This window comes from Rhipicephalus microplus, chromosome 3, assembly GCF_043290135.1.
Source record: "Rhipicephalus microplus isolate Deutch F79 chromosome 3, USDA_Rmic, whole genome shotgun sequence".
NCBI classification, from domain to species: domain Eukaryota; kingdom Metazoa; phylum Arthropoda; class Arachnida; order Ixodida; family Ixodidae; genus Rhipicephalus; species Rhipicephalus microplus.
This window is the reverse complement of record NC_134702.1, coordinates 102,735,659-102,761,639: the sequence shown is the minus strand read 5'-3', so window position 1 is coordinate 102,761,639 and position 25,981 is coordinate 102,735,659. Positions and strand designations below refer to the sequence as shown.

General features: G+C 44.2%; 1 long non-coding RNA gene across 2 annotated transcripts in view; it reads left to right on the top strand.

Annotated features, from left to right (window-relative positions):
- Positions 1–5,200: 5,200 nt before the first annotated feature.
- The window catches only part of LOC142803270 (uncharacterized), a 181,646-nt gene continuing 160,865 nt past the window's right edge, over positions 5,201–25,981 (top strand). For both annotated transcript variants that reach the window (XR_012894036.1, XR_012894035.1), the window contains exons 1-2: positions 5,201–5,340; positions 14,375–14,465. This is a non-coding gene — a long non-coding RNA (uncharacterized LOC142803270). The remainder of the gene's footprint in view (positions 5,341–14,374; positions 14,466–25,981) is intronic.

Sequence of the window (25,981 nt, the reverse complement as noted above, 5' to 3'; positions counted from 1 at the left end):
CTATCTGCCCAGGAACGACGAAAACACATATGGGTGATTTTAACACGTGAGCGTCAGGACAAGCCTGAAGTCCGCAGCGCTTACCCAACGAATCCAAAGTGTCAGCGCCCCAGCAGAAATTGGACCTAAGCATGTTGAATAACAGTCAAACACTCTGCTACAGAGCCATGCCATGTCTCGAAAAAAAAGATTCAAATGAATTTTAATGTTTATGAAACGCCAATTGGGGTCGCTGTACAAGCTATTTAGTTTTTAAAGATTACATAAGTACTCTTGTGATTCAGCCGTCACATTGGGTTGCCGTAAGTTGCAGTTAGGTGCCATGTCCTGAAATTAATTACCGTAGTAGTGTCCGCGGCTACCATCCTTGCGATAACCAGCGTTTAGCATTATCTTATCGCTTCCAGTTTTTGAATACCCATGTTCCTGATGGCATTGCTGCACAGGTTCATACATTTTTATAGAAACATCTGCAACTCTTAAACTTAGGTCTGTCCCAGAACATATGTACATATATTTAAGTTATTAAATGCGAAGGACTTCTTAGCGAGCTCCGGCGACATTGAGCGTATCTATCTATCTATCTATCTATCTATCTATCTATCTATCTATCTGTCTATCTATCTATCTATCTATCTGTCTATCTGTCTATCTCTCTATCTATATATCTATCTATCTAGCCACCGACTACTTTTAACTCTCCTGGCAGTTTCGTTAATGGCATCAATACCAAATTTGGTGTGGCATAAAATGACTGTATTACAAGCGTAAGCGGCTAGTCATAAGATGACTATCATAATATGTTTGCCATTGATGTCATGATTTATTTTTCAAGGTCTTGCTGCTCTTGCAGACGTTTCGTTCACATGACATGTTGCAAAATTGGCGTGGTAAGATATGACTGCATGGCAAACGCAAGTGACAGGCCCTAACGTGGAAATCGTCACATGCATGTCATGTAAGTAATTATTCATGAGTTTGCGCCACGCTCATGGTACGCTCGCATTCGTTTTGCTAGCTCCACAAACACCAAATTTAGTTTTACGGGACGTGAATGGATGACCAAGGTATTTACTCAGGCAAACGTGATAATCATGAGATGTGTGTGATGTAACAACAAGACTACATGCCACACTCATGGTGCGCTCGCGGCCGTATCGCTAGCTTTACGTATGCCGAATTGGAAATTACGTCACGTGAACGTATGGTGAAGGTATGTGACTGGTGCAAACATGGTAATCATGAGATACGTGTCATGTAAGAACATAACTACGTCCCACACTCAAGGCGCCAAAACACTTCGAGGTGACCCGGCGCGCGTGCCTTCGTTTCGTCGCTTCACGCTGGTGATGCCACGCCAGGCACCGATCTGCCTGGAATATACTCGCTGGCGCACGCCGAAGGGTGTTGCTATGACGCATTCGCGTTTGAGCGCCCCGGTGTCCTTTCGTCACGAAGATAAGCAGACGCTGTTCTGCCTAGGTGACGTCGTCAGTGCGAAATGAAGCATGTCGCATTTCGAGCCGGTTGCCGCCGGGCCTCGCCGACAGACGCTGGTCGCGCGTAGTTCCAGAATACAGATTGCTCGCGTTTTGATAGCGTAGTGTCGCTGTGCCCAGCGTGGGTGCGCGTCATCGTTAATTGCGCTCGCCGCCGTTTCGCTAGCTTGATATGTACCAAGTTTGGTATTACGGGACGTGAATGGACGACGAAGGTATGTGACACGTCCAAACATGATACACATGATATTCGTGTCGTGTAATACATTACTGCATGCTACGCTCATAGTGTGCTCGTGGCCGTTTCGCTAGCTGCACATATACCAAATTTGATATCAGGTGACGTGAATAGATGAAATAGATGACGAAGGTAAATAACACGTTGAAAGTTGATAATCATGACACGAAAGTCACGAGCGGCGTCATTTACCTTCCTCTTGTGTTGTTATGCTGTTTTTTAAGTTACATATCAAGCTTCCTCATTCGTGTTTCACATATCAGCGATTCCCACTGTACGTGGGATCTGCCAATTTTCGTATAACGTGTCACTCAATAAAATAACTACAACGTGATAACCTTTCCTACTCACGCTTCGCATAACGTTGATTCCCAAGCTACGTGGGATCTGGCAATTTTTGTCTCTATGATAAAGTCTCTTTTTTTACTTTTTTTGAAGCTGAAGAGCTTTTGAGTGCTGCTTTCATGTATTTTGACGTTGTAGTTCTTGGACTTTTGTCATAATCTGTGGGCTTGCTGGTCATATTTGCAAGCTCGGTGAACTCTATTTTAGATATTGGATTAGTCTATCTCGTGTGTTGCCGTTCTTTACTTAGGTCAAAGTGAATTGGAAAAGGTTGTCTAGCTGTTGCTTCGGAGGTTTACCTTTTGATTCTATAGATGCTTCAGAGATCAGTAAAGTTACTGTTTTGTTCATTAAGTGTGTTATCAATATTATCACGTTGTCTTGACGCTGCGGATGTGCTTTAATTTGTAATCTCAATATGTTTGGATTTCAGTCTTATCATCTTCATGTTAGATCCAGATTCCCTGCTTTAGTAGTTTAAAAGCAGAAGCTTGCCATATCAGTCTTGTGTAATTCGGGAATTTGACTGTTATTTTCGTTCTTTCCAATGAAAATTGAAAACAGCCTAATCAGCAGAACGCCTTCATGGTCAATAGATTGCAATAATTTAACTTCGCTATTGAAACAAGTTGTGACAAAGCTCAAGCTTAGTTTAGATGATAATGTTGTACCGTCAATAATGCTCAACTGCACTGCCTCTTCTAGCCCATTCGGCACTGGCGTCACCAATTATCAACGAACAAAATGTATTCTATCTTCTCAAAATTGATACCAAACTTGTTAAGTGTTGGGCGAAATCTCGTCAGCAATCTGCGCAGCGATTGACACCACCGTTGTGGAATTTTTGCAGAATTAGGAGCCGTGGGGAGCCAGAAGCTTGAATAAACTGATGGGTGACCCTGAGATGGGCAGACAGAATCGGAAAGTTGGCGTTTTCGAGATGAAGGCCTGAAGTTACAGCAGTATTGAATGTTGGGCTAGTCTGTACGGATGTTTTTTCGGTAAGTTACTTTTGAGCTTCTACGATGCGAAATACAACGTTCGTTCATTCAGATTTTCGGTATTCTAATAAATAACAAGATTGAACTTCTCATTTTTGTTATTTTATAATCACAGAACCATGATGCCGTACTTCTATGTTATGTCAATAAATTGTATAATACTTACACCACTGGCAAAACGTTTTACTTGAGGTGTTCTGAGCTCCTAACTATTCGACAATTACCCACTGAAATATATCCGACAAAAATTTTAAAAACTTAAAGCTGAAAGGCCTAGGGTGCGAAAACGATGACTACAAAAAACCTTTATGCGCAGATAGTAGGAATGATTGAAGACCCACTTGGTGGCCAAGTCGTTATGACGGATGGGTGCCCGCCTGAAGGTCGCAATATCAAATCCCTGCTGTTGAGACCTTATTATAATGGTGGCGAGGTTTCTTGGTCATATTTACTTAGGTATACGTGTACATTAAAAAACACCCGACGGCGCCGACTACTACAGTGTTCATCCGAATTATGTCGCCCTTTTGGTATGTCTAGCTTTAACAATTATGCCAAAAGTTTACTGAATCTTTTAGTTATGTCCTCTCATCTTTTAAATCATTGAAAGGGCCAGTGGTGGTAAAACGTTTAAATAAAAATTGTAAATATTTCATGTAAATAAATTAGTCAATAACCAAAAGGCGTTCTTGAATTAGGGAGTCAAAGATTAGATATATATACGTAGCTATCAGAAATTTAGATGATCGCAAGTACCTTGGAAATCAATGTTATGCGAAGCATGCGGATGCAAAGTGAATGTGTTTTATTATTTTGTTGAGCGAGACCTTATGAATTGGTGCTCAATAGGTCTACAAATTCACGATTACACATATGTTCAACAGCCGCATATGTTTTATATTATGTTTTATATTGCCAGTTATTTTCATTTGCATAATGAGGTTAAAAGGAGCAGAGATATTGGCTGGTATGAAGCACTCCTGTTTGCGCTGGGTCACACGAGGATGGTAGCCCTCAATCATGCTACAAAAATCAACCTCAGATGAAGCCACCTATTTATTATGGATGTTAACTCGACATGACGGCTGTATCGTAGGATTACGCATGTAAAGTTTATAAAATTTGATAGCCACTACTGCAACCATAATTGACGTTCAAGAAACAAATGTCTTTATATTTGCAAATATATCCGAGATTCTGTGGTACAATATTTGATAACCCCGCCGAATTCCAGGATTCCATTGAAGCTGGGACACAGACATCTATTATTTGCATTCGTCCAGTCATTGATGCCTATGTCAGCTTTTTTATTAACGCTCAAGCGTTACACTAACCCTTGCGTGTGCTCACTGTTCCTATGTAAATATTGTGTATCACTTGTGGAACATACCCACATACCAGTGGTGCATATCCACCCTTAGTTATGTTTCACTATTTTTCGAAACTGTTTGATGACGTGTGCAATGAGAGTGTGAATTGTCAGTGTAATGAACAGCCAATCGTATTCATTACACCATCTTACCCTGCCCCCTAATTTCGGTGTACTCCAGGACAAGCGGGTGATCATGAGCTCAGTCATATGTTGGCGGACGGACGGACGGACGGACGGACGGACAGACAGACAGACAGACAGACAGACAGACAGACAGATAGATAGATAGATAGATAGATAGATAGATAGATAGATAGATAAATAGATAGATAGATAGATAGATAGATAGATAGATAGATAGATAGATAGATAGATAGATAGATAGATAGATAGATAGATAGATAGATAGATAGATAGATAGATAGATAGATAGATAGATAGATAGATAGATAGATAGATAGATAGATAGATAGATAGATAGATAGATGCCAGAAGTGGTTGCAGTACGAAAACAAATGCTTCACACTTAAAATAGGTGACCTTCAAATAACGCTGCTATTTTGTGCTGTTGAAATAAAAATGAGCCATTAACCCATGCCCAAAGTTATTGTCAATTCGAAGAAGGTCACAGTAAAATAAATATTAAATACTGAGAGCGCACACAGCGTGAATGCATGGTATTGCCGACGTCAGTAGCAGCGTTCTTTTTGTACCCTGCTGAGCTATTTTGTTTTAGTTTGATATTATTTTCTTAAATGTCCTAAAGTAACAATACATTTATATATAATGGTATACCTCTTCCATATTTTACATTGCCTAACTGACAGCCATTCGTATGGTATATAAGTTGCTCCCTCAAGGCACACCGCTTCTGCAATTATCACAGTAAGTTTTCTTGCATTTTCTATGCGCCTAATTTTCATTTTGCTGTACATCAAAGCAATTTTCAATGTACAGCATTTCTTAACGAACTTCAGTGATATTGAGCGTATCTATCTATCTATCTATCTATCTACATATCTATCTATATATCTATCTATCTATCTATCTTTCTATGTGAAGTGCGTGCAGCAGTCGATAGGAAAGTAGCGCCAATTCATCGAGGAATGGGCATCGAAGAGAAATGGTCAAATGAGGTGAAAAATATCAGGCATTTATCTTTCACGCGTTTTCCTTTCTTGGTTACGCGTCACTAGTGACAAGGTTAGACCATAAGGAGCTTCGCCCCTAAAACAAGCTGCGGGCGAATGCGAGTGGTCGCCACCTACATCCACTGGTTTCGACGGAGTTTTTCTGGAAGAGCGCCTTCGGGAGCGCATAATGGCGTTGGCTGGAACGTCTCCTTCCCCGACCTGTACGAAGGTGTGGTGGGCGCAAGCCATTACGGGGGACTCTCGATGGTGGCGGCAGCGAGCATCTATGCAGCGAGCTCGGGGCATCGAATTAACGACTTCAAATGGTCGCGACGAACTACGCCTCTGCTGCGAAAAATGGCCCGACGACATTGGCATTGCAGATCTCGAGGGCTGGAGGCATCCGACCAGCGTTCTCACACCATGTGGGCGTTACCTTCGCTCGAGTACACCATGGATGAACCTGCGATTGCTAAAGACCCGACAACTAAGGCATTGCAGATCTTGATGAATGGAAGCATCCGACCCGCGTTCTCAAACCATGTGAGCATGACCTTCTCTCGAGTAATACCATGGAGGAACATGTGATTGCTAAATCACCCGACAACTACGGCGTTGCAAATCTTGATGGATGGAAGCATCCGAACAGTGTGCTCGCACCATGTGAACGTAACCTTCGCTTGAGAACACCGCGGACAAACTTGTGGAAACCCCATGCAGCAGTGATTTCAGCAGATGCGTTCGGAGATTTCGGAAAGACGAATTTCGAAGCACACCGAATGAGCATCGAGAATTAACGTACTGCAATTACCCGTCCTAAGTCTCTCCTCAGCAGTGACATACGAGAGTCAGCTTTCTCGGTTCACACCAGAGAAAGGGTCACACTTTAACTCCACTATGCAGTGGACATAGGGCAACATTCGTCTTGGTGGAAGAGCAGACACGGGTTGGCTCTATGGTTACGGGTTCATTTATGGCCTGAGCTGACAAGGCCGTTACTGCTACTGCTGGAAGCGCGAGGTGCGCTGATGGTGTCTCATTCTTTACTGGCTCGCAGCTTATGACCAGCGGGTATAGCTTGCACAGTGGTAGGATGGGGGAAATGAAATCCGACCACAGTGGGACACAGCCAGATGTAGGCTTGAACGCCGAGATAACCAGTGTCACAGGACATCCTCCAATAGAGTGAGGCTTTGACCAGCTGGCGTTATTACAATTGCAGCCACGCAATACAGAGATGGAATTAGCAACGTAATGGCTTAGAAGCAACAGTGACAGTTCTGCCGCAACTCCCGAAAGTGCAGAGAAAGCTCAGAGTGACGACAGGAGGCTAAGGTACACGAGCCTGGTAAATTACGTGTTAGAGCCCATGCTTACGTAGGAATCACTCGTTCCATCGTGGTTTGACGACGTCAAGGCTACATTTGATCGCTATGATATACCGCTCTAGTGGAGAGCAAGGCTGATTTTCCTCGACTAAACGAGATAGCCAGGAGCTTGCTCGTACAAGTTGGTACAGATAAAAGAAGGTATTTTAATGTTTCTAAAGAAACTTTGCTCAAATATCTACGACTATTTTCAGCTGAGTGTCGCCACCTCTTTGCTCAATAAAAAAAGAAGGAATGAAACATGGCCAAAATGTGCAGTGAGGTTTGGAATCTTAGTAATTTATTACTTTATTGGCTACAAAGCTGCACGGTCAAACAATGCTGAAATTCAATAGTAACTGACAGGTTTCGCGACAATCTGGGTGCGGAAGCCTGTTTCTTCGACATTCAAAACAAAACCTAGAGCAACATAATGCTTCTTCTGGAGGTCACCAAATTGGCAGAAAGCTTCGAAGAAAGTAAGAGAGGGCTGGCTAACTCAGGTGAGATAACAGAAGATTGGAGGACAAAATCGCTCCATGATGCAAGCAGCTTTTCATTAGAGGCGAACAAAACCGACAAGAAGAGTAGAGGTTGCTTTGTCTGCAACTCGGTGAAGCATTCTGCCCGACACTATCCGACAGCGCGGAGACCTAAAGCAAATTTGTTTCAGAAGGAAAATGCGGGCAGTGATAGTAGAGTCTATACGAAGATAATGTCTCATAAAAACGTGTTGAAACCACTTACGTTTGACTCCATTGACACCATTGTCCTCGCGTACCGCAAGTCACTGTTTAAAGGTAGCATCGGCTACTGTGCCGAGATCAGCATCATCAAAAAGGCAATATGCCGGGATATTGACCGACGAGAACCAGCCTGCAATTGACGAGGGCATTTGGCGAGCAGGCTGTCGCTGAGTCAGCCTAACTAAGTCTCCCTCAGTTTTTTGGGGAAAGCCACATAGATCGATCGTGAGGAAGGTAACATAAAGATACTGTGCACTGTCACGCAAAAACTTACGAGTGGTTTAGACGCACTCTTAACCGCAGATACGCACGACCATATACTCAAAGTAGCAGCTGTTGTTCGTGAACACCCTGTCATAAAAAACGTGGTGTGCAAGGCTAAGGAGCATGACGGACCCATACCAGTTACAACTGAAGTTGAGGTTGTGTGTGTCAACAACGACGTTCAGCAAACAGATCGGCTGGAGTGCGATGCAGATGTCGGCGAACGTGGTCGTTTCAGGCTGAGACAGGTGGCTGATTCCCACCTCAAATAAGCGTTAGAGCAGGCAAGGGCGCGCACGCAAGTAGTGATTGTGATCGAAAGGTTGGTGTACTATTAGGATAACGTGGCTTGTGGCCATGCGATCAATCACGGCTGACCCAGTCTGAAGCTAGGACAGCAGAAGGCGCAGTGCCAAAGTGGCTAAATAATTCTGGAGTTTAAAAATTAGACAAATTAAGGTCGAGGCTTAAGGATGTTAATAAGGCAGCAGGAGAACTATGAGCTGCAAAGTAAGTGAAATATGCAGCGCAGCAATATTTAAGAGGTAAACACAAGAAGTTTTAATAGAGAGATAAGGTTCTTATGCAGGAGCCTACAGCAACGCAGAAAAATAGCTCGGAAAGGAACAGGAGTGGCTACTGTTGTGTGCCGCGAAATTCCATACACATAGCTAATTGTGTTAGGTGATGACAGCCACTGAAGTGCTTATGCAAATGAGTTGCATTAGTTTGCAACAAAGGTAAGCTCCGTAAGCGGTCAAATTAAAACCGGCGAGGAGTCCGGAGAACGGTCGGCGCTGCAGAAGAGCATGTAAAGCAGCAACGACTTTTATGGTGGAACAGATCTCTTAATACGGTGGCTACAGACGATGACCCAGTTGGGACTAACCGCTAATGCCTAAAACGGAATGATTGCACAGCAGCACGTTAAAATACGGGCCATGCTGTAGGCTCGGGTAAACAGGCACCTTGCCCAGAAAGGGTTTTGGCAGTTCGAAACATTTCCAGGCCATCGAACAAACGCGAACTGCTGGGTTTTCTACGGCTGTGTAATCATAATCGCGACTGCGTACTGATAATAGTGTTACCACCAGCTGATTTGACAGTGCGCCGGGTTCCACAGCAAATACTGTGGAGCTGTGCCATGACGAAAAAGACGAGGAAATGACGGGGGGCTTGCCTCAGCAAACACTAACACCAGCTGAAACCCGTTAGGCCACAATAAGAGCGAGGGGCTTGAGCTGTTATTGGAGCATCACTGCGTCTCGAGACAAGACTTGTTGGCGCAATTGTCACAGTGGCGACTGACCATAATCGAAACTCGGCGACTGAGCGAAACAGCCACGAGCACGCTAGGAGAGTACAGAATAGTCATGTTTGCATGACATGCATGCCATGATTATCATGTTTGAACGTGTCAACTACCTTCATCGTCTATTCACATCACGTGATACCAAACTTGGTACATGTGGATCTAGCGAAACGGCCGCCAGCACGCTTTGAGCGTACCACGTATATAGTCATATTTTACATGGCATGCATGTCACCAATCATTATTACGTTTGCACATGTCATTTACCTTCGTCACCTTTTCACATCTCGTTATACCAAATTTGGCATATAGGAAGCTAAAGAAACGGCCATGAGTACGCTAAGAGCGCACCATATAGTCATGTTTTTAAATAACACGCATATCACCGTCATCATGATTAAACGTGTCGTTTCACATTGTCGTCCATTCACTTCCTTTATTACCAAACTTGGTATTTGTGAAGCGAAACGGCCACGAGCATGCTATAAGCGCACCATGTAGTCATATTTTGCATAACACGCGTATCATGATTATTATTTTTTGAACGTGTCATTACCCTTGTCGTCCATTGATGTCACGTAATACCAAGTTTGGTATATGTCAAGCTAGCAAAACGCCGCGAGCGCATCAAAAGCGCGGTATGTTCTCATGCTTCTGTATGACACGCATGTCATGATTATCACGTTTGCACCAGTCATATACCTCACATACATCACGTAACACCAAAATTGACATATGTGAAGCTAGAGAAACGACTGCGAGCGCACTCTGGGCGCAACAGGTAGTCATGTTTTACATGATAAGCATGCCATAATTATCATGTTTATACGTGTCATTTACTTCCGTAGTCCGTTCGCCTGAAAACTAGCGAAACTTCCTCGAGCGCATCGTGAACGTGACAAGTCGTCATGTTCGGACATGACACGCACCTCATGATAATTATGTTTGAAAAGTCATATACCTGCGTTATTCATTCGTGTCCGTAATACCAAATTTGGTATATGTGAAGCTAGCGAAACGACCACGAGCGTACTATGATAGTGGCTTGTCAAGAATTACACGACATGCCTGTCACGATTTTCAGGTTAGGGTCTATCACTTATGTTCACTATGCAGCCATAACCTACCATACCAGTTGTACAATTTGTCATGTAAATGAAACCATCACAAGAGCAACAATACCATGAAATTCAAATCATGACATTTATGACATACGTGTGATGATCTTCATGTTATGACTACTCACTTATGCTCGTCATACATTCAAGTTATTAAATTTGAAGCATTTCTTAGGGAACTTAGGCGACTATGAGCGTCTATCTATCTATCTATGTATCTATTTATCTATCTATCTATCTATCTATCTATCTATCTATCTATCTGTCTGTCTGTCTGTCTGTCTGTCTGTCTGTCTGTCTGTCTGTCTGTCTGTCTGTCTGTCTGTCTATCTTTCTTTCTATCTATCTATCTATCTATCTATCGATGTATCTTTCTATCTATCTAGCCCCCTACGACCTTTAGCCCCTGTGGCCGTTGAGATAATGATATCGACATTAAACTTGGTATGACATACCATGACTGTATGACAATAGCAATTGACTGGTCATTTCATGAGAACCATATTTATGTAATGAATGTCATGATGTAAATTTCATGGTCTTGTTGCTGTTACGGTGGTGTCGTTGGCATGACATATGGCAAAACTGGTATGGTATGACATGACTGCAAGGCAAACATGGGTAACAGACCCTAAAGTGGAAATCAAGACACGCATGTCATGCAAGCCTTGAGTAATGACTACACGCCACGGTCATGATGCGTTGGCTGTCGTTTCGCCAGTTTCACTTATACCAAATTTGGTAATACGTGGCGTCAATGGACGAAGAAGGTAAATTACACGTCCAAACATGATAATAATAACATGCGTATCATGTAAAAACATGACTACATGCCGCGCTCATGATGCGGTCACGGCCGTTTCGCTAGTTTCACATATACCGAATTCGGTATTACGGGACGTGAATAGACGATGAAGGTAAATGATACGTCCCAATGTGGTCTTTGGGGCATGAAAGTCATGTACAGTAAAATTTACGTCCACCACTTCAAGTTGTGCTGATTTTAAAATGGCATATTAACCTTTCTCATTCAGGCTTCGATCATGATCTCCACTTTGTGTGGAATCTGCCAATTTTTCCATACCACTTTTGCTATCAATACCATCATCAAAACAGCCAGGGGGTCTAAAACTCGTAGGTGGCTGAATAGATAGATAGATAAATAGATAGATAAATAGATAGATAGATAGATATATAGATAGATAGATAGATAAATAGATAGATAGATAGATAGATAGATTAGATAGATAGATAGATAGATAGATAGATAGATAGATAGATAGATAGATAGATAGATAGATAGATAGATAGATAGATAGATAGATAGATAGATAGATAGATAGATAGATAGATAGATAGATAGATAGATAGATAGATAGATAGATAGATAGATAGATAGATAGACAGACAGACAGACAGACAGACAGACAGACAGACAGACAGACAGACAGACAGACAGACAGACAGACAGACAGACAGACAGACAGACAGACAGATAGATAGATAGATAGATAGATAGATAGATAGATAGATAGATAGATAGATAGATAGATAGATAGATAGATAGATAGATAGATAGATAGATAGATAGATAGATAGATAGATAGATAGATAGATAGATAGATAGATAGATAGATAGGATGCCTCTGATTAGAAGTGGTTCGCTTTTAGAAATACCTCTCTAACTGACGCCCTTTGTGTTTTGTGCAGTGAAATATATGTTTGCTATTTTAAGGATGACGTGTTCCTTTACGACAAGCATTCAAACGACCTCGGTTATTCGTACGTGAATAAAGCACTGTGATTTTGGTAGAATGACCACTGGATTGTCTCCTCTACCCAGGCGAAATTCTAGATTAGAGAACACTACTACCTAGGCATTGACAAATAGTGCACGTGGGCACTTGAATACGAATTGAGTTCCTAAATGTGTTAATGGCAATAAAACGTTTTATTATAGTTGCTCCTTCATTTCTCGAAAATTCAATGCCATCAACAGAAAGGTCCCGACGAATTGAATAATAACTCGACAGGCAATACATGCCGCGTGCGCTGGCATTTCTTTTTTTTGTTATAAAAACAACGTGTTTTTTAATCTTCTCTATATTTTTAAACATGTGTAGAATAATTTGACATAGCTCACTTGTCGGTAACTCAAGCAAAATCCGTCGTATATTTTTTTATGAGGATAGCACTCTTTCATCGGATCAATGCTCGAATTCTTCATTGGTAAGCATGGTTTCAAGAAGGGTGCATAATAACTAGTCGAATACAAGACAGACTGTCTCTTGCGGCACTTTTTTCTCCACTTACGCTACAAATCGAGAACAATTTTTGAGTCTACTTGACACTTTGCTATATATATGCGAGGTGCCGTGCGGCGGTGCATCAATAGGAGAGCTCGAAACATGGCCGGAAAGTTGCGGGCTCGATCCCAGCCACAGCAGATTCATTTTAATGTAGGCGATATGCCAGAGGTCCTTCTTCCTAACTTTAGCTGCTCGTTTAGCTGCTCGTTTAGCTGCCCCAGCTGCTGCCTACTTTCTGAGCCCTGCACTAAAGCACACCTCACCATGTCCTGGCTTAACATCACTTCAAAATCGTGCCCTCCTTACATGATGAGTGCCACATTTATCGTTTTATTAAAAATGCACTTCTTCCTAAAATGTAATGCCACCTGTTCGCGCACTCAGCTATTCATGGTAGGCAATGTTGCATTGTTGTGGAGTGATTCTCGTTTTGAGTTACAGTATGAGGTGATGGCAACAACACGTTTAATTTATTAGTAAGCGAAAGAATCGAAGGAATCCGTCATTCTCGTGCTCACAGCTGAACTAATATTTGATATTATGTGATTTGGGGCAGCTGAGTGGAATGGTGACTTGCTATTTTCTTATAAGGCAAACAAATGTCCGCATACCCAAGAAATGCTTTTAGTTTCACTGTGAAAGTCCCGAACGCTCTTTTTTCGACGTTTTACAGGACGATAGTCACTGATATTGAGATTCCCATTGGTACTACCTTTAGTTTGCTGTACAATAGGCCTTGAAAAGAAAAAATTGCATAATTTATTCACTTATTAAAATTATGCGAAATGTTATGCCTTCTACAGGGTTTTCTTGTTATGCTCTGTTGTGCCCAAGTGCGTCTCCAATTTTGGTGACTGCAAGCTGTATGGTCACTCAGGAGAGCAAAGTTAATACGTCAAAGAAGACGAAACGATCGGGCGCTTTTAGTAATAGTTTTGATGTGAGCTCAATTAAGTTTTTCTGCCCTTAAATGTTAAAGTAACAAAGAAACAACGCCAAGATATTTTAATGACCACAAAACCACTTGCAGAACGCAAATAAGAAGGAGCCACAGAATCACTTTCAAAAACCGAAATTCCTAACAAAAGCTTGCCAGCAAGGAGTCAATAATTCTGAAGTAATGGCTTTTTTAGCACCCGTAAAACAGCTCGAACCGTTTCATTGTGAAAATACCGCTACTTTACATTGAGGGCCCAACTACCCAAGACCAAAGAAAACTGAGGAAAAGGTGAACTAAACCATACCGACCACCCAAGCTTCATAATCCCGCGCTAGCCTAGCAATCAGAACCCTCTGAGCACTATCGAGCCCACAAAAGAAGCACCTTCTTTCCATGTCTTCCTTCCATTTGTGAAAATGGCTAAAGGGTTATCAGCCTTCACGCCGTCGCTGTTGAATTGATTCCTAAACATTAGAAAATGAGCCCACTTCAACAAGACAGCATGCATTTCCTCACGAATTGTGCGAACTAACCATCGCTTCAACATCTATAGATTTCGAAGAGAGCACGAACGACACAAAAAAACACTAGGTGGACATTTATTGTTCTTGGTTTAAGCTGGCGCTTTTACACTACTCTTTGTATATAACCACATATAATTTAAATCATTGGTAATGTAATGCTCACGTTTTCTTGTTATTGAACTTATCATACCCAACTTCTTTTCTAGAATCACTTATTCGGTATCGTATGTACAAGAATGATGTCATTGAGGATTGTCCTTCTTCTTCTGACATATTCTTTGTGTGCTTTTAGTAAGGGTGAGTGTTATATGTATTCTTCGAAAAAAGTTGAAGTTTATTGTGTCCAGATTTATTCATTCCATTGTGAGCAAACATGCCCATTGATAGTGGTAACTGTACGCTATTTCTTTAGAAAGTGATATGACTCGTGACATCTTCGGCTTTATATACTATAGTTAATTCCAGCTCCTATATAGGCATCTTCACAGCGAAATTCGAAAACTACACTTGCCTTTGCCTGTGGCGCATGAAGTCTGGAAACAAAACTGGCCCGTGAGGCCGAAAGCCAGCGTATCCTTCATCTGGGAGCCTTCCAAGCAGTACCAAGTCATTCTACTGCGAACCCCACCTCCAAGTTAGCACGCGATACAAACCCTTGAAACAAAGGCACGCCGAACAAGCGACGCGTTGCAGGCACAGCAGTGTCCACGTCGTCATTGGGAAAGAGCGGGTGTGGGGTCGCCAAGGGGGGGGGGGGGGGGAGCGCGCCTGCTTTCGGCCGAAGTTTCTCCAGCGGCACTTTGGCTTCGGCTGTAGCATCTGCAACTGCCTGTGGTTCGAGAACAGTGTGGTAAACCCAAGCCAAACTTGTGTCTAACCTGAATTAACAAGCACGGACATGTGACCAATATTTGTGAAAGGCTTCAGTGCTGTCTCACTGCGCGCGGGCTTATCAGACCAAACTCGCGATTCAGGAGAGCACAAAGGTCCTTTCGCTCGCTGCCATGCCACTTTTACGAAAGGAGCATGCTGATCACATGCGATAAAAAAATAATCGTGACAGTTGCTCGCGCTCGTCCTCTGTATACTCGTGCGCTCGTTTCGTGAGTCTTCTGCTTGAGGAACGTGCTTGAAATGTCAAGGTGAGACAGTTGTTTGCCTGTGCTCGCGCTGGGTATGGTCCTTTTGTGCATGCCTTCTGCATGAGTTGCGCACTGTAAGTTACGAGCTAGTTGCTGTTTTTTGCGTAAAATGGCAGTTTGTTGATGTGGCATTCATTTTTTTTACCCCAGTATCGAAACAATGAACAATCAATGCTCAAACACTTCGGTGGACACATGTTTCAATTTCGTGTTACACCGATTGCTAAAAATAGAATTAGCCATATTATGCTTTGCTCAGTGGTACCCAAGCCGCCTGCTCTCTTCCCACAATTCACTCTGTTTTGAATGCGAAGCATTTCTTGGTGAACTTCGACGACTTTGAGCGTATTTATCTATCTATCTATCTATCTATCTATCTATCTATCCATCCAGCCGCCTAGGACATTTAGCTCTCCTGGCCGTTTCGATAATGATATCAATACCAAACTTGGTATGGCAAAACATGACTGCATGTAGAACATACTTAACTAATTATAACATGAAAATTACGGCATGTATGTCATGGATGTCGTGATTTACATTTCATAGTCCTGCAGCTCTTGCGGTGGTTCCGTTCACATGACATGTTGCAAAACTGGTATGGTATGACATGATTGCATGGCGAACACAAGCGACAGACCCTAACATGAAAATTTTGGCAAGCGTGTCATGTAACTACATGACGACCCGCATAAGTACTTCACTTTCGGTGTCATCAGGTAACCCAAAATCTACATTGATTGCTCTTCCTAAATGCCTAGAGGTTTTCTTTTTCGGATCTCAGCCACTCGGGCATAACAACTACGTGAAGGAAATGACACGGCTCAAAGCTGTCAACTAGTCTTATGGCGTTGTCTTTACCCATTGTTTGTCGGCTGCGTGCTTGATTGCGTTTGGCGCATTCCTAGTGATACGTTGAATTGTTTAAATATTGGAGCCACAACTTTTTATCTCCAAACCCAGAACACGGGTGAAATCAGTTTTAGGGATTACGCTTCCTCTCATGGCATAGAGCGGTGTGTCATTTTCTTCTGGAGAAATCCATCCCCATAGTTTACGAGCGCTTCTCCTAAATCTGTATTGCACGAGTTCATACTCTTTAGGTTAGCATAGGATTCCCGCTAGAATCGGTGACCCTTCAGTGAGCTTTACAGCTGCTTATAGTGGTTTCGTTTATTTTTTCGTCTGTGCCAACGAAACGAAATATATTGGCGTCATCTGCGTAAATGAGTATTCTATGCTTTCGACATCTCCGAGTCTCCAAGCGATACATATCATAGAGATATTGAAAAAATCGGCAGATGCCACGTACAACGGCAATCGATGATATGCGAAGCACGAATGAGAAATGTTCATAAGTAGCTTTAAAATCAGCACAATTTACGAGGTACAGCTAATTGATGCCGTACATGAATTCCGTGTCATAATTACCATGTTTGGATGAGTCGTTTACCTCCGTCATCTATACACGTCACGTGATACCAAATTTAATATTATATGGAGCTTGCAAAACAGCCGCGAGCACGCTATGAGCGTGTTATGTTGTCATGTTCCTACGTGACACGCGTGTCAGGATTATCATGTTTGCACCATAGATATATTTCGTTATCCATTGACGTCACTTAAAAGCAAAATCGGTATATGTGGAGCTAGCAAATCGGCTGCGAGCGCATCACGAAGGGCCCAATATACTCCAACGTAGCTTCGACGCGCGTGCTCACTGGGCACAGCGACGCTATGTTAGCAGAAGGCGAGCACTTACAGTCTGACGCCAGGTGCGACCGGCCTCCGTCGGCACGGCCCCACAACAGCCGGCGGGAAATGCAGCATTACCCAGACAGCACAGCGTCTCCCTCTTCTCGTGACGGAGGGACGCCGGACCCGCTGAAACGCGGATGCGTCAAAGCAACACAGCGCGCCGCACGCCTGCGAGTATATGGCCGGACTGGCAGCTGGCGTGGCAATGCCAGCGAGCATGTGCACCGCATCACATCGAAATGCATTGGCGTCTTCACTGTGGCATGTAGTCACATTCTAACATGACGCGCATCTCATGATTATCATGTTCGTGCCAGTCACATACCTTCGTCATCCATCGGTGGCGCGTAATACTGAGTTTGGTACATGTGAAGCTAGCGAAACGGCCGCGATCGCATCATGAGCGTAGCATATAGTCAGGTTGTTACATGACACGCATATCATGAATATCATGCTTGCACCAGTCACATATCATCGCCATCCATTCCCGTACCGTAATGTTAAATTTGGTATGTGTGACGCTAGCGAAACGGCCGCGAGCGCATCTTGAGCGTTGAACGTAGTCATGTTGTTACATGACACGCATGTCATAATTTTCATGCTGGCTCTGTCACTTGTGCAATTTCATAGAATGCTTGTACCCTTGTCTCAAATTTTCTATTTGTTTTACCGAAAATTCTGGGAGCTGCTGCTCCCTTCTTGCGAGAATGGATGAAGAAGTCTCTCAGGATTTTCGAGGTGGACAACCGCTACGTCTGGCAGCGGCTAGGAAACGTGGGACCACCTCAAGTGGCACAGACAGCGAGGCAACGGAGCTCTATTCCGACGGTTTCGAGTCATCGGATGACGACTACACAGTCGTCATGAGCCGCAATGCAAAAAGAAGACTGCTACAAACATCGTCGACGACGAGTATATCCACCGTGCAGGCTACCGCGCAGCGTTGGCCACACACTATACTCTTCATGGCAGTGGACCCTTCAGCCAACCTACGGCGGCTTAATAGGCAAGTCCTCTCTGCATACCTCGAAGGACTCGCTCCAAATGAAATTAAAGACGTCAGGATTAATTCACGGAAGAATATTCTGGCAGTTGATGTTCTACACCGTAGTGCGCTGCAAAGCCTGCAGAACATCTCGAAAATCGACAGAGTGACAGTTAAATCAGTGATCCCCACTGACTGTAAGGGCAGTGTTGGCGTCATTTATGACGTGGACATTTCCATTCCCGCTGACGATTTCCCAATCTTGATAAAGCCAACTACAGACGACATCCTCATCAAGCACATCACAAGGCTTGGTCAGTCACGATGCCTGAAGATTGTTTTTGAGGGAGACAGTCTTCCCCCACACGTCACAGTTGGCCACGTTCGCCATCAGGTCCGTCCATACATACCGAAGCCCCTACAATGCTTCAGATGCTTCAAGAAGGGACATGTCAAATGAGCATGTACCAGCAATGTCGTGTGCCCGCGGTGTGCCGAACCTCATTCAGAAGACACCTGCCACGCAACTGCGTTCAAATGCTCCAATTGCCACGGCGCTCATAAAGCGTCGTCTAAAGATTGCCCACGAGAGAAAAATGAACGCGCGGTGTTGAAACGCATGGTGCGCGACAAATCAACGCACAGGGAAGCCGCTGCTACTGTCAGGCGACGTCGGCGTCACCACAGAAGATCATCACGCAACGTGGCATCTGCCGATAGAGACCCGTCATCTCAAGCAAGAAGAACTGGCCCCCCATCGTCAAGCTCTGCGAAGACGGATACACCGAAAACAGAATCAGGGTCAAGACTCCCACATCGTGAAGAGTGGCCATCACTTCCACGAACACGGCCTGTTTCAGAGGTGCATCGATCCCCGCCAACCTCGATGCCATCACGAACCACTGATGAAAAGACAACTGAGGATCGCCAGGTCATAAACATGTAGCAGACCCTTATGAGCGCAATGCGCATGCTCCTAAGCAACATGAACACCCCATCAGCGCAGAGCGCACTCCAAGTGCTGGACACTTTGAGTCCGGTGCTTGCAGCTCTAAGGTAAAACGATGGCCCGCAAAATGTTATCCTTTCGCGATGAGGTCAAGAACGCATCTGCCCTTCAGTGGAATGCCAGAGGACTTAGGGCACGTATGTCCGAGTTCCGGCAATATGTATTCACAAACCAGTTCTCCATAATTGTGATTTGTGAACCGAACCTGTCAGCCCAGATGAGACTGTCTGGATATGAGTGCTTTATGTCTTCTACCCATGGAGAACGCAGCAAGGTCGTTGTGTTCATACGGCGCGACTTAACTTATGTTCATCACCCTGTACCCCCTGACGAAGAAAACCAGTACGTTTGCCTAACAGTAAACAACAAGAAGACCACATTCACCATCATCAGAGCCTACTTACATCCATCAAGTCGTCTAGACCGAGAGCGCTTGCACGGAATTTTGAATTCAACTCTCCAGCCATGGGTGATAACTGGTGACTTCAATGCCCACCACTACTTATGGGGAAGCTCCAGGGTCAACACTAGAGGTAGACAGTTAGTGTCTTTCGCTTCTGAATGTGAACTTATCCTCGTGAATGATGGCAGCCCTACTTATCTGCGCGGATCGGCCTATAGCAGTTGCTTAGACCTCACTTTCGTCTCACGCTCGTTCACACGCAGAGTGCACTGGTTTTCGGATTTGGAGACGAGGGGTAGTGACCACATCCCAACATACCTGAAGATGGACGGCTTTCCAAGTCTCAAGTCCTCCAGAGCCGTCCAGTGCACCGATTGGCAAAAATACAAGTTAATCATGGAAGACTATGTTGGCGCCTCACCTTTCAACCTAGAGGACGCAATAAAGAATGCCCTACAGTCAATGACGCGTTCGCTTCCGGTGAGCTCATCTCGCACTGATATGGACATTGATCTCGAGAAACTCCGAGCGATTCGTCGTCGTGCAGAACGACGTTATAGACGCACGAGGTCACTTGATGATCTGAGAGTGGCCAGACGCACACAAAAGAAAATACAGCGTCACATGGACAAGTTAGCCAAGCAACGATGGGTATCTTTTTGCGAGTCTTTGGATCCCAGAAAGCCTCTGTCACTAATCTGGAGAACTGTCCGGGGTCTTCGTACAACCATTACTCAGCGCTACCCATTAAAATCTCTGGCACTTCACTTACGCTGCGAAGAGATTGATGTCGCAGATTCCTTCTGTCGAAGGATTGCCTGCGGCTCAAATTCAACTGGGACAAAGACGCCCGACTTTTCTGTATCCTCACGTGATCCCCGAATGGAGATTTCATTTTCAATGGACGAACTAAAGGCTGCGCTTGCTTTGTGTAGACGTTCTTCAGCGCCAGGACCTGACGGCATTACTTACCGCGCTCTGTGTCACCTAGGAGATCAAGCTCGGCAGGCACTCTTGCAGCTGTACAACGACTCCTGATAAACTGGCATGGTTCCACAGGAATGGAAGTTAAATCACCTGATTCCACTTCTTAAAGCCGGCAAGTCACCCTTGGACATTTCCTCTTACCGCCCGATTGCCCTCGCGAGCTGTGTGGGAAAAGTTATGGAAAGGATGATTTTAACGCGTCTGGAATGGTACTTAGAATTCTACGAAATATATCCAGATGCCATGTCCGGGTTCAGACGAGGCCGCTCGTGAATTAACAATGTAGGTGACTTGGTGACATATGTAGAACACCAGAAGGCCTGCAAGCGGTTATCTGCTGCTCTATTTCTTGACGGTAAAGGGGCCTACGACAATGCCACCCACGAAGCCATTCTCAGCGCACTAGAAGGAGTGGGACTCGGAGGCAGGATATATACGTGGGTTCAGAGCTACCTACAGAATAGATCATTTCACGTGCAGACAGAGAATGGCCCGACACCCGAGTATTACTGCAGCCGAGGAGTCCCGCAAGGCGGAGTGCTAAGCCCGACGCTGTTCAACCTAACACTCACTGAACTAGTTGGCAAGCAACCAAGCAGTGTACGACTTTCCATTTATGCTGATGACATCTGTGTGTGGACATCAGGTGTGACTCGACTTCAACTTCGCGCTCGACTTCAGAAGGTAGCATCAGTGACATCGTACCACTTACGCAAACAAGGGCTTGAAATCGCAAGTGAGAAGTGTGCAGTCGTGGCCTTCACCAGAAAACCAATGTCCGCTTACGGCATATCAATTAACGGGCACTTGGTATCATGCAGCCGGAGTCACAGGTTCTTGGGAGTCGTAACCGACCGAAACCTGTCTTGGACACCCCACGTAAACTACGTGAAAAAGCGGCTGACTGCCATTTGTGACTTATTCAGGTTTCTTGCTGGAAAAAGTTGGGGAATGTCTGTCGAGTCTATTTTAGGGCTGTACAAGGTATTATTTACTGGATTCCTGCGGTATAGCCTACCTGTTATATCTAACACGTGCAAAACGAACCTGCGCACAATCCAAAATATTCAAGCCCAAGCGCTTAGGATATGCCTTGGTTTACCCCGCTGCGCATCGACAGCTGAAACAATTGCCATTGCACAGGACTACTCGATCATGACGCACATCACCATTGAAACGAAGCGTACGTACCTTGGGCAACATGCTAGGAATCCTTCCCACCACTTGGCAACCCTCGCTACTGAGAGGCCCCGCACGAAATTTAGTGCAATTGTCTGCGCTCATCGTGCGTCGTTTACGTCAGGTTTTACGCCTGCTGAGAAACTGGTGTATCCTCCGTGGTGCCTGACACTTCCACAAGTACGTGTTTCAATTCCAGGAATACAGAAAAAAATCAAATTTGCCTTCGTCAGCCCTAAAACAATTGAGCTTGAGCCATCTGCACGAAATGTACAACAACCACGTGCACATATACACCGATGGTTCAACCACAGCGTCTGGTTCTGGTGGCGCGGTGGTGATTCCAGCTAGAGGAATCACTCTGCGAGTCAGACTGTCACATGCCACTACATCCACAGCGGCAGAACTTGCGGCTTTGCGTGGCGCCAAACAGTACATCAAATCTCAAAGACCTAGTAAATGGGCTGTGTTTTCCGACTCAAAACCAGCCCTACAGAGAATGCAGTCAGTCCTTCGACGAAATTGCCATGAACAATTAACTTACGAAGTTGTCACGTTCGTTCACCACGTCACAGAAACTGGACACGAGTTCAAGTTTCAGTGGCTTCCTGGCCATTGTGGGATCAGTGACAATGATTCCGCAGACAACGCGGCTCGTACATCGCACCAAGAAGAACACACCCTTCCGATTCCTTTGCAAAGGACTGACGCTGCAAATCAACTTTGTCACCTGGCACGTAGTCTGAGTCTGCAGGAGTGGAACACCCCAAGCATAAGACATACGAGACTATACCAAATAAACCCTCCACTCGAACTTCGACCTCCATCCGGACTTTGTCGACGTGATGCTTCACTTTTTTTCGCCTATGTTTGGGAGTTGCCTTCACAAAAGCATATAGAACCCTAATCGGATCGACCGACAATGCGGAATGCGACGTCTGCTGCACCAAAGAAGACATCGACCATCTGATATGCCATTGCCCTCGATTTGCTTCTGAAAGACAGAAGCTTTCGGATGCAATGCGACAATTGGACGATCGGCCACTCTCTGTGCAGATGCTACTGGAACACCGTCATCGCCTTTAGTCGGCTCAAAAAGCAGTCAAAGCTGTCTTGTGCTTTTTGAGGACTACAGGCCTCTGTGACCACCTTTAACTTTTGTGTAGTACCACTGCTGCATACGCGCCAGCCGATTGACTGACAATCCTCCTTTTTCTCTCTCTCTCTCTCTTCTCTTTCCTCTCTCTCTCATCTTTATGTCCCCTTCCTATTCCCCCAGCGTAGGGTAGCAAACCGCGCATGTGCATGGTTAACCTCCCTGCCTTTCCCTCTTGTTGTTTACCCCCCCCCCCCTGTCACTTGTGTTCGCCATGCAATCATGTCATACCGTACCAGTTTTACAACATGCCATGTGAATGAAACCACTGCAAGAGCTGCAAGACCATGAAATGTTAATTTAATGTTAATTTAATGTTAAATGTTATGTTTAATGTTATGTTATGTTTTATGTAAATGTAAATGTTTAATGTTAAATGTTAATTTAATGCAAGACCATGACATGCATGTGATGATTTGCATGCATTGAGTAGTCAACTATGCTTTACATAGAGTCATGTTATGCCATACCAAGTCCGGTATTGATACGAATACTGAAACGGCCAGGAGAGCTAAATGTCGTAGGAGGATAGATAGATAGATAGATAGATAGATAGATAGATAGATAGATAGATAGATAGATAGATAGATAGATAGATAGATAGATAGATAGATAGATAGATAGATAGATAGATAGATAGATAGATAGATAGATAGATAGATAGATAGATAGATAGATAGATAGATAGATAGATAGATAGATAGATAGATAGATAGATAGATAGATAGATAGATAGATAGATAGATAGATAGATAGATAGATAGATAGATAGATAGATAGATAGATAAATAGATAGATAGATAGATACGCTCAAAGTCACTGAAGCTCGCTAAGAAATGCTTCGCATTTTAAGGCGCTCATGTCTTGCAGGGAGCTCCCTCCTGATATTTGGAATACGCCAGCCAGACAAACTTTTTCAGCCAGAGTGGTTGGAACTTGAGTTGGCGCTTACTAGGGGAAAGAAGTAGTTATAACGCCTGGTTTCTATGACATTAGCAAACGTCGTCTAGTCTCGTCATCCTGAAAATCCTGGCGTCTTGGTCTGTTCAACATGTAAACATCAATTTTGTCTAGAATCGTGGTTTCTGTGCATGCCTGCTGCTCCAATTGCTTTTCAAGCTAGTCATACTCAGGCAGAACAAAACTACAGCTGGTAACTATTTTTTCGGTGTTGTAGCCTCTTCGCCAGTTCTTGAGTGTGCGCTTGGCAAGCGTCATCCTTCAACAAAAAATGATCGTCAAGCGTTACTTTAGAGCGTTTCGGCACGGCCATTGAGTCTCATAGAAGGGCGCTGATTAACACGATCACGATCTACCCACCAATACGTGTAGGCAGCGTATTTCAAGGGGGTGACTTCGCATTGCTAGGAAGCAATGCACTCAGTAAAGGTCGGGCAGTGACACTGAAAGACTGAATGCGAGAAACGAGAACTTTAGCGCCGATACATGTCGGCTGGTAAAGTTCTACCTTAAATACGAGGGATTGTTTCTCCCCTGGCGGAAAGATTCGCGGGTATATATTTCGTCCGCCTCCCTTCAGGCGCCGGTAAAGTCGCGCTCGCCCAATATCTTACTTTGTGCGCGAAACGTCTCGTGTTTATGATTGCCCCCTACGGAAGCTGGTGGGTTCTGTAGCGTTGTGATGCCATAGCACAAACGGGAATAAACGCAAATGAACTGATCACTTGTATTTTTTGCGGTACGAGGCTGTTCCTGTTCACGCCGGCGTAAGTGCTGCAAGGATGAATGCACGTACTAGTTAGAACAGTGTACACTTGACATATCTACGCTGCGCTGTGAAATATACAGACATTTCTGAATCTGTTGATGTGAAGGGAAGAGGCGGCTGCACACTTCCAAATAACAGAAGACACCTCGCTGCAACGCTCTCGCTTGAAGGAACATTGCTGCAAAAGCTTCGAAAAAAATTAATGAAACGAGAACATTACGCGTTTTCAGGCGTACTTAAGTTTACTAGTGGATATACCCAGCGAACAAGCTATTTCTAATTGAGCAGATATAGTCTCGCCTCACGTGCATTTTCGAATTTGACCAACTGAACATTTCTAAGCAATTATTGTCCGTGCATAGTTAACGATAAAAGATGTATGATTGGAGTACTTCATTGCTATGAAAAGTCGCAGTGCAACTGCAATTTAAAACAGGGTTGTGAGAAAGCCTGTCCGAAAAATAACGCGTGTGAAATCGTGTTTCCAACGTGCAGCATAACTTATAAATATTATTTATTGTGTATCTGAAGCATGCTTGGATGCACACAGTAAGGTAAAAATTGTTGACTAAAAGCTATTTCTGCGTCAGGGCTGCTTGACATATAGCGTTTAACATAAAAATTATTCCCAAATGCATGCAGTCACCAACATTGTAAGAAATTATTCGCTCAGCAAAGTAAGCAGAGCCGGAATATAACTATAAATATAGAAAAACATGCTGCATATACCTCTCATTCCTCGTTGAAAGCGGAGCCATCCTTGACTTGTGAAACGTATACTTCACCACAACGAGGACTACGCCCTCTACGTTTTTCAGAGAACGATTAACGATGTCTTTTTCGATCGGCCAGGTCGTCGCAACGATGCATTTTCGAAGAGGAGTTCATTCAATGGTGCGACAAGAGGCCGTTGCTTCACACGGTCAGTCTACCTGTCGTTCACACTTGCCGCAGCGCTCTAGTGGTTAATATACTCAGTTGCTGACCAGCATGTTAGCGGGATCGAATTCCGGCTGCGGCGGCTTCAATTTTGATGGAGGCGAAAATGCTGTAGGTTGGTGGGCTCAGTTTCGAATGCACGTAAAAAAACCTCAAGTGGTCGAAGTTTCCGGATCCATCCACTACCGCGTCTCCCATAATCTTATGATAGTCTTGGGGTGTTGAACCCCACAAAACATTGAATCAATTACCGGTCGTTTGCTTTATTTAACTGCCATTACTTTACTATTACTTCCTCTCTTCACAAGCACACGTATAGGGAGATGGGGAGTCTCATGACTCTAATATACATGTACACAATCTGCTCAAACTACTACTGTTAGTGATGTCACAGAGGAAAGCTGATGCCTGTGCCCCCCCCCCCCTCCCCCCAGTCGGGTCGTTGTGAACCCCTCCCGAAAAAAATTTCTGGCTACGCTCTTGATGCTGATCGTTACGTGTGCTTCGCGGCGAAACAAGCACGGTG